The sequence below is a fragment of the Caloenas nicobarica genome, chromosome 3, assembly GCF_036013445.1.
Source record: "Caloenas nicobarica isolate bCalNic1 chromosome 3, bCalNic1.hap1, whole genome shotgun sequence".
In the NCBI taxonomy this organism is placed as follows: domain Eukaryota; kingdom Metazoa; phylum Chordata; class Aves; order Columbiformes; family Columbidae; genus Caloenas; species Caloenas nicobarica.
The window spans coordinates 31,924,904-31,940,382 of NC_088247.1; the positions used below are offsets into that span (position 1 = coordinate 31,924,904).

Below are 15,479 nucleotides of genomic sequence, written 5' to 3' on the forward strand. Positions count from 1 at the left end.
AACTTCACTAGACACAAATACAGACTGGAGAGAAGGGAAGGGAGAGGAGTAACCCCAGCCTAAAACCGCCTTAGACTATTCCAGCAACATCACACAGATCAAAAGAGCAGCATGATCTATGAAAAAATAAAACCACAACAAAAACCCAAACCAAACCACTCACAGCAATCAAGAAATCACTGTGAACTTTCATACACCTACAGTCCAAATGTATTTTTCAGACTGCTCAAACTGGGAGACGACGACAGCAACCACCACCTTTCCTCTCATTTTTAGATTAAAATGTGAAATAGAAATTGCATTTTTGTTAAAATACTCAAAATAAGTCTTGCTTTTAAAATTCAGTGACAGACCACAATCTGAAGCAGGAACTTCTATATTCCTTTATAGGTAATTACCTTACTTGTTATAAACAATGCATTTGGCATATGTTCAGACACCACTCCAGCTTGAAAAAATACTCAAAGAAACCAGACATAGGTATATATATTTTCAAGCCCTAACCAACATTTTTCATTTCCCACCTCCATATTTCTACAAATTTGTTCTATTGTACATATAAAAAACCCTTACATTTGCCCCTGAAAGACCTTAAATCAGCTCAGTTCAAGTCTTTAAGCCAGACCTCTTTCTTTTTCTGCCAAGAAACGAGAGTTTCTTTTCTGGCTGCCAATAATTATTCCATTCCTGTAGACAAAGATGTAAATCCTTGCTGTTCTCCGTTTAGATTTGTCTTTAAAAATTCCATGGGGACCTCAGGGAAAACTTTCTATTCAGTTTGTCTCTGGAATTTCCTGAACTGACAGTTCAGACACCAACTTATATTTGTCTTTAATATTCTTCATTTTTGATCCTTTTCCTCCCCTCACTTGGAAGAGCTCAGCAGTTCATAAAAATATCTTACCAGATATTCTCCATTCATCTTCTTTTGTCCTCTGACTTTCAGTCCTGCTCCTCTCCTATCCAAACCAAGCCATACGATGCTGTAAGTTCACACGGCTCTAACCAAACCTCCGAGCAAAAGAACAGCAAAGCCCCACTGAAAAGCATCTGGGCTTACACATGCACACATCTCTGCAGGACAGAAAAAACACTAAATCTAGCTGAAAACACTGTCAGAATAAAGTTTGCCACTGGAAGTATCAGAAAATAGACCTTCATTAGCAAGAGAGTTTGTGTTGTAAGGTTTAGTATCACCAAGCACCCCTCGGTTTGGATATTTGCTGAACTTTTACAGCATGCAAACTCCAGCAAGACTGATCACAAAAGGTGTCTTATACTTTCAACGGGGAAAGCAAGTGAAAAATACCCTCAGGAGAGCCCTTTCCTGCAGTCTGAGGGGAGTTGCTGCAATGGTCATCAGAAGGGCCAGCGTCCCTAGAAGTCAACACAACAGGATCTAGCCATGAATATGAGTAGCTGTGGGACTTTTCATGAGCGTACAGACTTTTCAGTGAAAGGCAGACAAGCTTGATAACTCCTGTTTTTGCAGACCTATACACTATGACATACACCTACTCTGACTGGCAACAGATACAACTGCTTTCGTCACTTTTTATTTCCAAGGGTGTATGCTACACACAGTTACCCCAAGGTAACTGATCTATTTCAATTTAGATTTGATCTGCTCTTCCATGCAGGCAGCACAAAGATTATTGTAGCATTTCGAACGCACATAGTCAAGCTGCAGGATCTTAATAAGCAGCTCCATTAATATCAATGCAGTAAGTATGGTCACCGCTAAGAAAAAAAAAAAATCTACCACTGTGCATATTTTAACCATACTTTGTGAACTAAAAGTAATCTAGTGCCATCTCAACGTCCTTACTAAAACTGTTTGCAAGCCAGTCAGGTTGAACAAAGTTCAACTATTTACAAAGTTCACAGCTGTACAGAGCCATCTATTCCTAGCCAAGGAACAGGACATGAATTTCACAGATCCTGGAATTATTTCATTTGTCAACATCAACGTATCCCTTGGCCATCAGAGCTGAATTATTTTAGCAGCACTTTTTCAGAACAGCTGAGCCAGCAGGTGCTTCAGGCTGTACAGAAACCACCAGAGAAAGGCAGCCTTCAAATGATGCAAACTCCAGAAGTCCTGAGTTGGTGGAGATGCTCATTGTATTTCTGCTGACCTGTGTAATGAAATGGGGTCAGCTGGACCCTCCTGTAGTCTAAGAATACACCCAGGGTCTCAGAAAGTGAGGTGAGGCCGGCTTGGAGCCGAGTTCTGCGCTGCCCCAGCTGCCTGGGTGTGATTGTACAGCCTGGGCTCCCCTGTGAGCACACACTTAAAACCTCCACACGAAGAGGTGCCGTGTACCTGCTTGGCACCCGTGGGAGGACGGCAGCACAACGGGAGCACAAGACGGAGCTTTTATAGCAGCCCTTATGGTAACTTGGTCATGTAATAAGCACACTCCTTCCACGCCCCCAGCAGTGCAATCCATCTAAATCATAGGGAGAAGATGGAGCACAACGAGAAACTGACTTGCGACGGTGTGATTTTGTGTAACGTGCTTCATTGCAAAAGAGAGACTCCTAAATGACATGGGGTTCTGTGTTTACAGAGGGAGTGTCATCTTCTTTCACAAAGGAGAAAGTGACGTGCAGAGATTCTGTCCAAAGCCAGGATTAGAGTCTATCTTTCTGCAGTATTACTTTAACAACTCAGTAACAGGAGCAAGGCAGCAACAAAAATCCCTTATTAACTGCAGCGGGAACAAAACTGGATCCCCCTACAGAGTGGAGTCAGTGTTGCCAACATAAGCCTTACTCAACACAGCCTTACTCTACTCTCCCTTTTAGAGAGTTAAATAAGGTGTAATTTAGCTATCATATTGCGCTATTTAAAATAAGCAAGCCCTCAGCTTCTCTTCTGAGGTACTTTGTAGTTACAGACTGCAATGCTCAGTTGAAGTTTATTATATTATATAAAGTAGATGCTACAAAAGCGTATTTCCATTTAATTCATGCTAACATCCTTAATACTGAAGGCCAAAACGAAGGAAACAAAAGCCTAACTGTAGCTAAGTAGGTCTTGGATGGAACCCAGGGCCAACAAGCACTGAAGTGTCATACAAGAATAAAAGCAGCTTCAGCATTTGCATTCTGTTTAATTAAAAGTGTTAAGAGAATCAGTTTACAAAAAGGTCTTTTAAAAAAGAACCTAATTTTGAAGAAAGCTTGAAGAAAAAGTGTTTGCTCAGATTTTAAGTTAACTAAGTTAATGTATTTTTAAGCTTTAAAATCTTTGTTTGCATATGATTGCATAATATTTATATTACAGATGTTCCACACCTGTTTGCATTTTGCAGAACAACAGCTGCTTTTACATGCTTTTTTTTCCTCAATCATAGCACAGCGAAAATTCCAATCTGGTACCCACGCTGTCATTTCAGGGGCAGCTATGATCTAAGTACAAATATTGTGTTTTTCTTCCACTTTCATTCAAAGCAAACTCTTTTTTCCCCCTCTTTTTTCAATTTAGACACAGGTCTTCAAAGTAGAAAAGCTTGTCATAGAGCTTTAGGTGCTCCTGCACCGAATTTGAATCAGTGAGATTCACTGCATAAAAACTCAATTTTTGTATAAGCATCAAGGACAATTGCTGCTCTCTTACTGCATCATCAAGGAAGTGTTTACACTTAAAATCAACAGTATATTATTTTTTCCCCTTTGGATGACAAGTCAGTCACCTCTCTTCTCCCTTCACCTCTTGTTTCCCTCACCTGCAGCTCTTTGAAACTTTTAATATAATGTTTTTCTAATATTCCACTTGAAAACCTCAAGGTCAGGCTGCAATCTCCAAACGAGCAACAGCTCTGGCCAAGAACTTCCACACATTCTTTCTTCTCAGAGTCACTCCCTATATTATCAAACCTGGATGTTAGGCAACTACCTAGAGGCACTATGTAATCAAAAATGTAACTGGGGGAGTAGGAGGGGGAAAAAAAAAAAAAAAGGAAAAAAAGGAGAAAAATTCTGCTTTTCCTCTGTGTTAAGAGTTTACAGGGACAAAATTACAGTACCAAAACTTAAGTTTAGAAGTAAGGCAACATGATAACAAGAACTATCCTGCTCCTCCTTACTAAAAAAACCAATAAAAACATAAGCAATACAGCATGTTGAGCTTAATATGCAAGAATGATATTGTCCTGGGTGCTGCCAAGAATCACTTGGAGCAAGTCACTTTTGCATCTTGGCGGAACCAACCTTCAAGGAGAGAAAAAAAACAAAACCAAAACCAATCACAAACAAAACCCAAACAGCAGCCCATGCCTACAATCAGCAATTTCCCACAGAAGACTTGCTGTGAGAGCCATCCAGATTACCTCTCCATGGACCCAATCCAAAGCTCATTACTGGCAACAGGCTTTTGAAACAGCCCTATATGTTTTTTCACAATGGGAAAGCTCTATATGCAACTGATAGACTGTAAAGGATCTTAAACTCTTTGAAGTCTGAGATTAACAAGAGAAAATGACATAACGTTTGCCTGTGGCTTGGCAAGTGATACCTGGGAGAAAAAAAAAAACCCTCTGTGATCTAGAAATAATGCAATTTATACAGTGCTCAGTATGGTGCAAGTACATCAGAGGATATCTTTACAATTAAAGGGCTGGAGGTAGCAAAATTACTGGTTGCTCTCTATTACCACACAATTTAGTTATTAGACTTTCTAAACAAACCTTTCAAAGAGAAACATGAATGGTGTTCAGAAAACGAAAAATTTTAATTAAAACAAATTATCTGAATTTATTTTAGCAGTATGCCTGCGATTGCATTCAAACAGCACTAAGAAGAATTCAATATCAAATAAAATACAAAAATATCCAAAATCCTGTAATTTCGCTGTTGTTTTAAGATTTCATTTAGAATAAACTCTGTTCTAGCTCTTCAGGAGAGTGGCCATACTTGAAGGAATGAGCACTTTCAGTAGCACTTTAGGCCACAGCACAGTAGTGGAGTAAGCTATTACTCAGCTGATCCACATAAAAGCTGTTTTGCTTATTTAGTTTTCAGTGAGGTCAAGCCACTGAATTAGCTTGCAGTTTAAACAAACATTAATGTCAGCACAAGTAAAAGCGCAGGAAAGCATGGCCGAGGAAGAATGTACAAGAAAGACTCCAGCAGTCCCAGCTTCCACTGATGAAACAGAAGACGGAATTTCTCTATTAAATGCACAAATCGGCATTGCGAAATATTGAGAAGTTTTTCCAATTGACACAAAATAATGATTCCAAACCTAAAGCTAATCTAAAGAGGAATAACAAAAATCAAACCAAACAAATTCAGGATGTTACCTCATTTCAGGAGGTTGTCTTTTCTTGTCAGCAGAGCCTACGATCAGTATTATCACGTAGTGGAGGATGTAACTGTGTGCTCCACCACCCTCAGAGATCTCTCTCTGCCAAGGAAACCATGTGTATTAGGAAATGCTACCCTCTATCGTTTGACTAGTCTGAACAGGGAATGTCTCCTTAAAATGACAATTCTAGGAGGCCAACTCTGTTTTTCTCAGAAATTACTACACAAGTCATGAGTTAAAGCCCCACAAACCTGAAGCGCTGGTGGTTCTGCACAGCCAGACCTCAACATGCTTTTCACTCATCAGCGTACTCCTTGGCCACAGCACTCTAACTGGCTCTGTGACTTCCCCTCCAATTCCTTTTTCCAAAAGGAAGGCAAGCCAGAGCCTGAAAAATAATTATTGCTTCAAATAATTTACTTTTTTCTTTTTTTAGCTCTGCCTAACAGTTTGAATTCCTTCTCGTCCAGTTTGAATTCCTTCTCGTCCAGTTTGAATTCCTTCTCGTCCAGTTTGAATTCCTTCTCGTCTTGTAGCAGTACTACTTCAAATCCTTACGTGATCTTTTACCATTCTCCCGTTATCTTCCCACTCCCACCACTTTCCAAACCCTGGTACTTAAACTCTTGGAACAGCCCTTAAAGATTTTATATTTAAATGCCTTTGCTAAAAAGCTGAAGCAGAAGGATCTGAAGTAGGAAGAATGCTATTGCAAAAGGAGCTAGATGGTGATCTTTGCATTCAACGGTATTATGAAAAATTTCTTAGAGAGCACAAAAGGTGTCCTCTCCCATAAATAAGAGAAAAAGAGAGGAACCATATCCTTTCTGCCACGGTCACTGCTTAAGTAGAGCTGCAAAACTACACTTTATGAGGATTTAGATCATGATAGTAAGGCATTAGATTTAAAGGGAAAATTATTTTTTCAGCTTATTCTACATTTAAAAGAGAAACTCTACTTGGCTATCAGCAAATAGAATGAAAGAAACACAAAGAAGAGGAGGAAGAAAAGGATTGCCAGGACAAAGTACAATGATTACTATAGTCTCGGGGCAGGGGGGTAAGTGGCAGGGAACTTTAAGTGGAAAACATAAGCTAAATACCTTTGTACCTTTAATTCGGTTAATATGGAGGTGGAGTTAATTAGTGTTGGCACCTCTGAATTTCTTTGAAAAGAAACTTAAATTTGAAGTCTTAGAACCTTTTTGTCTTCTGACCTCTGTTTCTAGCCCTTTCAGGTGGGAAACAAGAATTGAGTGAATCCTAGAAAGCAAGAACCAAACATTTAAGGATTATTTTGACTAAATACACTACTGATGTGTCAACCTGAGGCTGTCTACACTCTAACTTGTACGTAACACCCCCTATAAATAAACAGTAGGACAGGTCTGTTTTAACCACTGCTTAATGATGAAAGTGTTGTAATGTATTATTGCTACTATTTAAGTTTCCCTCACGGCAGCAGTGCAACTAAAGCATATTGCAAGGCCCTTCTGACCTCAGAACACGAGACACTGATGACATGATATAATGCTATTATTTACTTACTGACACCATAACGTAAATTATAAAATACAGGTTGTCAGAAATACAATCAACACAGAGCTCACAATACTCCATCCTTGTCCTCCAGATGATTTCCAAGGCAGAGAGAGTAAACAGCCTTCTCCCAGCTTTCTTAGTTTCCACAGCTGAGAGTGTAGGATGTTTACAGTACCTGTCACTCAGAGCTCTCAAAACCAGGCCAAATGTCAGCAGACCGAGTACAGGCTTCATCACTGACTGCCAGAAACATGCAGATGTCAAGGAAAGGGAGGAAAAAACCCATACCCGTCACTGTTTTATACCACATGAATCCAAATCAATGTTAAGTCCTTTGTGCACGAGCTGGGAGGTGTAAGAAAGAAGCTTCAACATCTCCAGAGATCAGCCACTGCTATGGCCACCGGGGCACTGCAAGGCTTCCTGACAGTTCGCTCCAAAGCACTCCTGACTGTCTTGAAGTTGTGCCTGCAGAAAAGAGAGAATTCACCATTTTAATGAGTGCACATAAATACACAAACAAACAAACAATCAAGCAGAAAAACTGCATTTGCATTCCACAAGTAAAAGCTGTCATGCAATTTTTCCAAAGGAAATTTTAACTCAATTTTAAAGCAACATCCTAGAGTGCTGGCTTAGAGGAATGCCTACAATATCTGGCTTATTTTTCATTATCAGAGGAGTTATGGTTCTGGGCCACCTTTGAATACTGTGAGGTAAAGCATATGTTTAAAGACACAGCTTGGTAAATTTAAGAGTTCAGTTATACAACAACAGATAATTATTAACAGCAGTCTAGGTATGTTTGAGATTGTTTTCCTCTCACAAATAGACTAAGTATTCAGTTTACTTAAATAAACCACCACTAAGGGAAAAGTAAAAAAAAAAAAAAAAAAACCCACACCACACACCACACACACACAAAACAAACAAACAAAACCCACCACCCCTCTAGTCATAAATATCAAAAAGTTTTTTCTCATGTAGAACAAAAGCCAAAATCCTCAGAAGAGAAAAAATTCCAGTTAAACAGGTTTTAGTACAACATAAGAAACACTTTGGGACAAGATTATTAATAGTTTCTACTTTAAAAAACAATGCATGTGCAAAAAAATGTGCAAGTGACTGGAGACGTGAATAGTCTTAGATAATCACAGCAACCTACTTGAAGAAAAGTTGATTTGCTATTGAAAAGGCAGAGGAGCTTTATCTGAGAGCTTAATTCATAGAAGGGTTTCCCCAATACCGGTACTGTTCTCACCATTATTTGAACACAATTTATAGCCCGGTATCTTGGCGGACTTTCTGAAGAAACAGCTTTCCTTTGGGCATAAAGTATGTTTCAGCTGGACCCAAGTTACTGTACAATTTTCTCCTCTACTGTTACCTGCATTTCATTCCAGTACTTCTGAAAAATCAGGCCACATATCTAAAAGCCCAGTCACAAAAAATCCTCAATGCGGATCCCTTTGGTCAAGACAAAGAACTACAGCAGCAGGAAAGGGAAAGATGGGGACTGTGTAATGGCATGCCCCACTTCATCATTCACTAGAAGGCCTAGAGATTTGCAGGAGACTGAAAAGCTGAAATAAATCTGAAGGTCCAGATCACCTTCACATTCCAGTCTGCTACAAAATAATATAAACCACAAGGGCAAAGAAGGCAAAAATTGGAAGAACTACAAGGTTTCCTTCTCAAGCTGTCTGTCATGCAGAAATCACCTCTCTGGTCGGCAGCTGAACAACCTACCCTAGTTCTGTGCCCAGAGGATGTATTTCTCCTAAAGCACTCCACCAATTTTACATGTCGACCGGGGCCATGGGCTGGATCTCTCTAACACACACAGTGGAAGAGGGAAATCCCTGTCCTTTAATCCAGCAACCCAGCTGGTCAGTGCCAGGTAACCCCACAAGGCACAGGACAGCCTGGCATCGGCTCCACAGCAAATCCAGCAGGAGGAACAAGCGCATAAAGTGCAGAAAGAAAATCACAGAGCTGCATCCTCAGAACACGTAGAAGGAGTAAATCTCAGAATAATCCAGGTGTGAACACATCTCAGGAAGCCATCCAGTCCCAGCCCCTGCCAGAGGCAGGGCCAGCTTCAAAGTGCCAGAGGAACAGCTGCTACAGACCTTATATTGCGCATTCAAGGTTTTCCAGATTAAGTACAATTTGCAGAAGACACTTCAACCTTTTACAAGAGAAGGCAGAAAAGTAATACTGTGGGAGTCTCTGATTAAATTCACCACAGTACTCGCAACCTTTGGCAGACAGATATCTGATGTTTCTATTGTTAACAGATCCTATTTTGACCCTCTAATGGGTGATCAATCATGATATCATCTTGATTCGCATCTTTTATTACTGCTGGTTAGAACTTCTATTATTTTATTTTCCCCGTACAATTAAAACTTCAGGGCTTAAAATCAGACAGGTGACTTTGAAAACGTTAACCTATGTTAGACCCTCTAACATTAAAACCGTTTTCCCATGTTTAATGAATGGAAAATAAATGAACAAAAAAACCACCTGCCTCACCCCTAGTAATCCAGTACATCCCTAAGGCAAATAAAAAACCCCAAGCTATCAAAATTCAGAGAATACAGATATTGTTTTTGCTAAAAAATAAGTAGCAGGAAAAAACCCAAAATGTCTGCTTTGGCTTTTTTCTATAGCAACAAAGAATTCTGCTTTCAAAATAAGCCTATGAACTATGGGAGCAGTTGGCCTCATATCTAAGAAGATTTATGAGAGCCAGGCAACGTACTGTCAGCACACAAAGGAAGAAAACTTGTTAAGGCAAATGATGCAGTGACAAGGAGAAACTCCAACAGATGAAGGAAAAACAATCCAGAAATCCACAACAGAATAAAAACTAAGCAATGTATTATTGTCTCAGACGATTATGGAATCCCAAGCACTTTTGGCTTTTGAATCCCAACCTTTGGCTTCAGCATTTGAATGATACAAGTGACTTAGGACTTTAAAAGCCAGTTTTGTATATATGTATTTCAGATATGGTTCCCACCAGATAGTTATAACAACTTCAAACAATTTAAGGAAGTCTTCTGCTAAGAACTGTATTTATATTCAACACAGTTATTCCTATTCTGAAGGGCCTACATTCAAAACAAGAAACAGGAGAACATGACACCAACGAAATGACTACATTAAGCACAGGTCCAGTATGTTTCTACTGCTTCTCTACTGACTTCCAAATCATTTCAGCTGTTTTATTTTAGCCAATATTTATTAAGTCTGAATGATGCTTCTAAGGTGAGATACTTGGGAAGGGGTAGGAAATTACATCACATCCTTTTGCCAAAATAGATGCCTGCCACTTGCTAGGCACAGTTCCTCGTCTAGGCACCCAGATAGCAGCAGAAAAACAAACCAGCAGCTTTCATAGCAAAGCACGTCCTTCTACAGGTGCCTGAGAAAAAACAAAGCTGGTGATTTGCCAGCAAGTCCTGCACAAAGCTGGACTAAAATTCTGCAGCTGAGGGAATTAAGGGAAGGCACCACCTGCACCAATAGCTTTGCTGAGACCATGATCACCCATGTGGCTATCACAATAGTGAGGATAAACTGCTGCAAAAACAGTCTTCTCCCCCGGATCTCCAAGAGGCGAGGTGTTGGTGAAACAGTTATTTAGCTGACCCTACGATCTGCTCTCCCTCCCTCAGCTTCACTGTTCTTCACTCAAGCGATATGACCGTAAAGAGAATAATACAAAGACTTACGAAAGAAGCAGCTGCTAAAAGAAGGTAGTGCAATAACAAAACCCAGCAACCTCAAACCCCAACTGAAGCACTGCCCTGCCATCACCTGGAAGGAAGAGATTCTGAATTGGACAATACAGGCCACACGATAAAGAGACCACACTCGTTCATTTGCTTTCATCTCACCATGAAGCACGAAAGGGAAGGACTGAAAACTTATTCTCTTCCTTCTTTGGCAAGTTAGGCATTTAATTTCTTGTGATGACAAGAAGCTGGGTGCCAACATACACAAATTACTCACTGCTCACTTTGCAGAATATTTGTTGCAGTCAAGAACCACTCAATTATATAACCCAAGAGTAGATCATTGGAAAATAAAGAAAAATGACCCTCGGTTTGTAAATAGGGAGAAAATTATATACAGTGTCAGGTGTAACAGCTTTACAGTGTTGTCATACAAGCTGACATCCTGCTACTTTCCATGTACTCATGGCTCTCTGAAAAAGCTTATCTTTCTGCTACCTCTGCATCAGACACACTAATAAAAGGGGGGAAGTATCACTAAACATTATGGATATTATGGCACTAGCAAAATTAATGAGGCACTACTTACATAGCAAACCGTCTTATACAAACGAAAAAAGTTCAAAACAGTCTCTAAAACCTCCTTCAAAATTCACCTATAATGCACATGAGGATTCTTATCTGCCTACAAAGAGGACATTCTATGATTCTGTGACCTGATCCACTTGTAGTGACCCACCTGAGGTGCCAAATGTGTTGTATCCCCCTCCTGAACACAGCTTAAAAACCAGCAAGCCCAGGGAAGACTTCAAAGTATTTCAAACTCTTCCTTCCTTGCCTGGTGGAGTACTGGAGTAAAGGCTGTGTGGTCTTTACATTTGGAGATATATCCCAAATTACCTCTTCACTGACCTGCCACCCCTCAAAAAGCAACCAGCAACATCTAAAGTACAACTGCTGTGTCATTTTGAAGCAAGAAGGAGCAGGCGAAGCAGCAGACATCCTTAGAACTTAGCTAGAGCCTGGCAGAGCTCCCATCATATGTCTCCATCCTTAAGTGGTAGCTGTGAAGACCACAAATCACTCACTTCTGCTGTTTTCCTACCACATGAAGCAGCATTTCCATCAAAATTGCCAAGATTTTCTTCTCACTTGCCTGCTCCTGGAAGGCCGCACAGCTTCAGTGAACAAGTTCTGGTCAGGGCAACAACAACTCATTATCAACTTTCTCTAAAAACCCCTGACACATCTGTAAGATTACTTCAAGCCAATGCAAATGCATTTTATGTTTTTTCCTGTCCTCATGATTTTGTGTTACGTTTTGGATACATGCATCTATCTTGAGGGTCTCTCCAACCAAAATGATTCTATGACTCTATATATCTGGGTATGTAAGGAGGAACCCCAGGGTCTCTGTCTGACAGCAAAGACCTAAAAATGGAGATGGATCTCAGGGCTCTCCTTTAGCAACTGTATGTGCCTTTGCCTTCTGAGAAAACTATCCCATTAATTTCCTTCATGAAATAGTCACCTTGCAGCACTTTGAAGGGAGGAAAAAACCATAATAAAAATGTTTCCTTTTCCATATAACTGCTATGAGACACACACAGAATTAAAAAAAAAAAATCTGAATTTAAGTTCTGAATACATTGTTAAACTAGCTGAAAGAGACACTAGTTTCAGCAATTTTAACCCCTTTTTTTTTCTCTAGGAGTCAGAAGCAAGATAGCGGGAGAATAGCCACCAAACGGAAGCCACAAAATACACTGGAACAGCCCACAATACAAAAGCAAGTAGACTGTAGATAAGTAATTGGCCCATGTTTGAATGAAAAGCATTTCAAATTTTATATATATATATATATATATATATATATATATATATATATATATATATATATAAAAACCACCACCAGATGTCAGTACAGCCTAGAGAACTGGTAGTTCAACCCCGCACTTCAGACTGATAAGGATATCTATTTAACGCCTCCGCAGCTGTCTGGGTACACAAATCCAGCCCTGCCATCAGTCCTAAATGGAAGGAGTCACACAAAATAGAAAGTCTCACTTTCATAGGGAGAAAAGCAGCTCTTGAGACCTGCCATATGACCTCATTTGCATGTTATCAATGTGCAAAAAAATGAAATACAAAGCTTTAAGAATAGGCATCGGTTTCTACTGCTGCACGACATCAAGAACCAACTTGATAATAAATAATCTCTAATTAAGGTTCAATGCCTTTCTCCCTCATGGTCATCCAACTCTCTTGCTATGGCATGTGTCGTTGCTCCATGTTTGCATTCCCTCTGTTTGTAAATAGCTTTAGTCTCTTTAGATTATGCTGCAAAGCACTGGGGAATATTTAGCAATGAGGTTGCTAAGCTAAATAAAGCTTTTCTGCAAAACAAGCATTAGTATGATTGTCCTTGTGCTACACCAGAGCCTCCCGCCACCTTCTCGTCGTCTCTGAGTTTTGACAAGAGTTGTAAGGTGTCTGTGGATCATCTCTGGCTGACGTGATTTCACTCAGAAAATTCTAACAGTAGTGTTTATCTCGTTTGTTCATGCAAATAGATATCAAAATTTACAACTTCTTAATGGGACAAGTTAGTTTCAGCAGACAGATGTTGCATAAAATGTGTTTGCTGCTCGATGTCCAAATTCAGTTACATACTTTGCTACTAAAGCTACTAACCAGAAACATTTCACAGGCTACTTAAATAAAGGGTAGGACCTATTTTAGACCATTAGTGAAGAGATTAAAAACAATAAAAAGACATGAAACTACTCCCCATCCCAAACATAACCTATACTATTTAGTTTTAGCAAGAATTTTCAGCTTTGCTAGTTTATAGATTGAACTTTTTGTCTTACCACAATCTACAAGTCTCACTCTGAAACAAAAACAGGTATTAAGAGAACACCAGAATTTATAGAAACAAAGAAAAGAATTATGAAGTGATTAAGAAATCTATCTAACGTCATTTTTGCTTAGCGCAGAACTCCTGGATGTTGGTGACATCCTGACTGTTATTTTGTGAAAAATATGCAGGTAAAGCAAAACAACAGACATACAATGACCTATGCAATTTTACATTAGGAGAACTCTGGTTTAAATTCATTTCTTAGGAACAAGAGTAACATAAGAAACCAGGTTTCTGGTCATATATACCGGCTTATTGCATGACCTTACAAAAACCTCTTCAATTTTCTTACCAAATGCAGTCAACTCAGTGCACATACATTCTTACAGTCCAATGTCAAGTACTTTGAAAATGAAATAATTAAAGGAAACTTTATGTTAAAAATTGTGAACAGAAAATGAACTTCTTAGGCTGATGGCTAGGAAGTAAATTTACTGAAACACCTCTGTCATGCCTTATAGGGTGGTTTTAGCACAGCTCTGAGGTTTCAACTTAAGTTTTAAGACTACCGCACTCTTAGATTTCCTTTGCATGGTTTCATATCTCAAGGTGAGTAGAATTGGAAGAGCAGCAAAAATACAGATACACAGAGACTTTTGTGGAGCATTTATATTTTCTTAATATAAATGCTGGACAACTTGGATATTACTATGTAAAAGAGAAATAAAAAGCAGAGAGGCAGGCAGCATCCTAGAAGATTTACCTTCTATAATTCTGAAGGGGAGATGGAGTACAAACTACTTAGTCGTTGAGCAGCAGCAACCGCAAAAAATGAATCTGAAGTAAATTGCTCCACAGGAAACGCCCATAGTATGAAAATTATGTCCGAAGGAAGAGCGCCTCTAATTTTGTATGTAAATTAAGCCCTGGAACCTCCCTCCAATTCAGATGAGCAATGTAGTCTCAGGAGCTTCTCTCCGAGGAGCCTGATCACAGACTCCAGAGGGACGGAAAGTTCTGTTGCAAACCTGACTAAGTGCTTAATTAAATATAAAACCTACAAGCATGTTTCACCTTGCTTTTGAGTTTCATCAGGAAACCTTTGCACAATTCCTATTTTGTTCCATACAACTCGCAAGTCTTTGTCAGGTTAAAACAAGAGGTAATTTATGAGCGCTCTCTAAACTGGAATTTTTAATTCATGAATCTTGGCTCTAATTGTAACAAAGACCCTTGAGGCTCATAGTTTCCCTCTGTTAACTTCTCTCCCTCAAATTTTCTACACGTAAACACTTGTTTCTATGACAGCAAGTCCTTTTCCCCCCACTTTTTGCACATTCAAAACGTGCAAAAACAAAGCCAAGTGCCTCTGTTTTACACACGCTGCTTGCTCAGGCTGAGTTTGATATGCCCAGATGACAAGTACTATTCCAGTTGTTCCCTGTTCAGGAAATCTCAAGAACATTACTAGCATCAGGACTACATGACTCAACAGCCAACTTCCACAGTACGTCAGAATAATAGAATAGCTGGCCCCTTTTCCCTAGGAAATGTAACCTCTTCAAAATCAAAGTTTTAAGAAGAAGAATTTCAGCTTCTGCAGGAACAAAGCTGCAAAGCTGTACTTAAAAGTTACTTATGATTTCACATCAGCAGCAAAATTTGAGTAGAAAGCAGCTTACAGTCAGTTACTATTTAGCACAACTTCATTTCCTAAAATCTTTAAATTAAAAGTTCACCCTTGAGCATCAAAGGGGGCTTTGCATCTTTCTCTAAATTACCTACGCTACGTTCTGCTGGCCTCTACCCTTTCCTCCACACCCACCAAGCAGCCAGCCCTGCTGCTGAATGAACAGCGGCAAGCGGCATCCAAGCCGTGAGACTTCGATAGAGGCTGGCAGTTCAATAGTTGCAAGGCAGTATTTGCATGACCGAGCAGACGGAGTACGATGGTTGCATCTCTTTTCCTCTACTGAAAAAAAGTTCTAGATAAAGATGCTTTTAAGAAAGGGAA

General features: G+C 39.6%; 1 long non-coding RNA gene across 3 annotated transcripts in view; it reads right to left on the reverse strand.

The window, feature by feature from the left end:
- Positions 1-1,766: 1,766 nt before the first annotated feature.
- Positions 1,767-15,479, reverse strand: part of LOC135986607 (uncharacterized) — a 41,801-nt gene continuing 28,088 nt past the window's right edge. For all 3 annotated transcript variants that reach the window (XR_010605906.1, XR_010605905.1, XR_010605907.1), the window contains 2 exons: positions 7,145-7,324; positions 1,767-6,577 (listed from right to left, as the gene is read on the reverse strand). This is a non-coding gene — a long non-coding RNA (uncharacterized LOC135986607). The remainder of the gene's footprint in view (positions 6,578-7,144; positions 7,325-15,479) is intronic.